Consider the following 2,954-nt stretch of genomic DNA (forward strand, 5'->3'; position numbering starts at 1 on the left):
AAGCACTGTATGAAAGTGTGTGGGAATGGGCAATAGCAAAACTGTACTGCAAATTGCTGCTATTGTACTGCTACTGAGCTTCTTTCCACTGATTTCCACTCCAAAATAAAAGTATCTTAGCTAGGCTTTGTCTCCATTTGTAAATGACCACCGCCATTGCAGGTTAAAGAAGCCACTTCAGAGTCCACTGTGGTATTTATCAGCTATTTGCGGCATTTTTGTGATCCTTGTGAACCCAAGTTTGAATTGTCAAAAAACAATTTAGGCTAATACATTATTATTTTATTTTGTGTTATTATTATATTTCCATTGTCTTCTCCTCATACGGTTTATGAACCCATCCACACACACACTTACTGCCTCACTAAATTCATCAAGCACTGTCTTTTGTTGCATTTTAACTGTCCTGTTAATAGAAATTTGACATTTTGGAAGCTTTGAAGAAAAAAAAATCTAATCTCTAACCTAAAAGAAAAAAAAATCTTGAGTGGCAGAGAAAATGCTTGTGTTGTGTGATCCTCCGCCGGCTGCACAGATATTAAGACTTCTGAACGAATAAATTAGCAGAAGGAAGCAGACGCCAAATCCTTTCCTTTGTGATGAAAGAAACTCTGTCAGATTCTACGCAATTTCATTAGAAGGGCTGTTGCAAAGAAAAGAAAATGGCATTATTTTCGCTGTTCTTACACACACGCACACGCACACGCACACACACACACACACACACACACACACACACACACACACACACACACACACACTTAGTCACCTCCCAATCCTCCTGCCTTGTCCATTTATTCAACACATTTCTCCGGGGCACCATTGCTATTCTGTCTGTGGCTGCACAAAGATTAGCCCTCTGCTTTCTTTAAAAAAGACCAAGTAAAAGAGGGAAAAAATGGTAATCATACTTCCATTCTTCAACCATTTCTGCAAAAAGAATTTCCTCTAATTCTCCACATAATAATGGATTCATTGCTTTTATTTCTAAGTGGATGGGTTGGCCTTAGTTACAGTCATTGGAGACCCCACATTCTGCATTGGTAATCGCCGACATATCGGCACTTGATGAGATTACTGTATAATAGGTGGTAATATTTCAATTTTCAAAAGCAGATTAGCCTTTGTTGATTTCAGTTTCTGTACAGCATCTTGTGATGCTTTCAGAAAAGCTGAAATTGAGTTCTAATGAAATCACATTTTAATATCCACAGTTCAGTTATTATGGCAATATACTGTGTTGGCTTTTTTGCCACACAGTGTTGTAATTACTAGAGCAAGAGTCACTGTAAAAGAACCAATGAAGAAGTGACTGTGTTTGAGTCCTGAGACAACAGAGAGATGACGTTAAGGAACAATCACATTGTAAAACAGTTTTACTGACCTCTTACATCTTGTCAGTGCACATACAAATGAAGACTTTTCTGGATAAGTGTATTTATTTATTAAATTAAATCAACAATATTGGAAATATTAAAAATATCAAAATGAACACAAAAGTCAATTTACCTTATCTATCCAAATATGTTAACTGCCAGCCAATATGTCAGCTTGTGGTCACTTCACCAGCTTTCTTTACGTCACTGTTTACATTTTTTTTTTGTTAATTTATTTTCGTTTTGGAATTAACTATGTATACGTATATAATGCAGAATTATTCAAATCCTGCTTTGGCTTTCTGCTTTATCCTCCATCCACAACTGACCCCAAAGAAAGCAGTGCATGACTTTAGTCTCAGGCCCTTGGGAATTGTTGTGACGTGTGTGTGTGTGTGTGTGTGTGTGTGTGTGTGTGTGTGTGTGTGTGTGTGTGTGTGTGTGTGTGTGTGTGTGTGTTAGTGGTGGTGGTGGTGGTGGTGGTGGTGGAGGAGGAGGAGGAGGAGGATGGAGCCTTCTTCCTGCCTCCGTCTGAGGTGCCCCAAATTTGCATTTGAAACAGGGAAGCCCCTGATCCTCCCCAACCAAACAGGTCACATAGCATTCACTTGAAAAAAATGAGTGAACAACTAGAGTCTGAATAACCCGCAGAGCAAAAAGTCAAAACAAACCAAACCACAATGGTTTTTTAATAATGTATATAAATGTATATTTACACCGTTTTCTTCTGAATTATTATATGAACCATTTGAAACATCAATAATTGAAGATGACATTTTACTCCAGCAATATAGGATATAAGACAGAGCAGATGAAGTTGAAGTTCATACACAACTTTACAACTGATTCTCCAGTTCGGAGTTCTGCATTTATTTACCAGTGTGAAAGCCGCCTGATGACTTTTCCTTCTCACCCTGATAGACGTCATTTTAACGATTTGCCAAGTGCTAGTCTGACACACAGAATAGTCAATTAGTCATACCAGCACCCTCATGTAGCAGCATGTGAACAACAGACGTGATAGTAGTAGTTGCTGTGGACGGTTGGGTACCTGACACCTTTAACCACTGGTGTGCTATCAGGACAAGCAAGTCAAGCAGTCCTTGAACAGTTAAAGCTAAAAATAGATATTGAGTAGATGATGCCGAAGTGGATAGCACTATCTCTTCTTACATCTGATACCTTGAAGGATCTGATGTTTGCATTCATCTTGTAATTTACTGACCATATGTGGCAGCAGCAGGCCATTGTCTCATTTTTGTCATTTTTGTGGGTGTGACCATGTCAACAGTTGGCTTCTGGAGGATCAAACATGGGACCTCTGACGGGGGACAAACTATAGGTAGATACAGATAAGTGTGTTTGTACACCTTATTTTACACAAGCTCAGACGTGTGCGCACTTTAGAAAATTACTCGAAAAGTCTTTTCTTTCGAAGTATCGCAAGGCAGCAGAAGTAGATAAACAAGAAAATTACACTGAGATTAATCATCTCTCATAATACGGATCACCTTCACCAACTAATGTGCTCCATGTGAATTGTGGAGTAGCTTTTAATAACTTCTTTTGCAGGAAAAG

Source organism: Hippoglossus hippoglossus, chromosome 22 (assembly GCF_009819705.1).
Source record: "Hippoglossus hippoglossus isolate fHipHip1 chromosome 22, fHipHip1.pri, whole genome shotgun sequence".
NCBI classification, from domain to species: domain Eukaryota; kingdom Metazoa; phylum Chordata; class Actinopteri; order Pleuronectiformes; family Pleuronectidae; genus Hippoglossus; species Hippoglossus hippoglossus.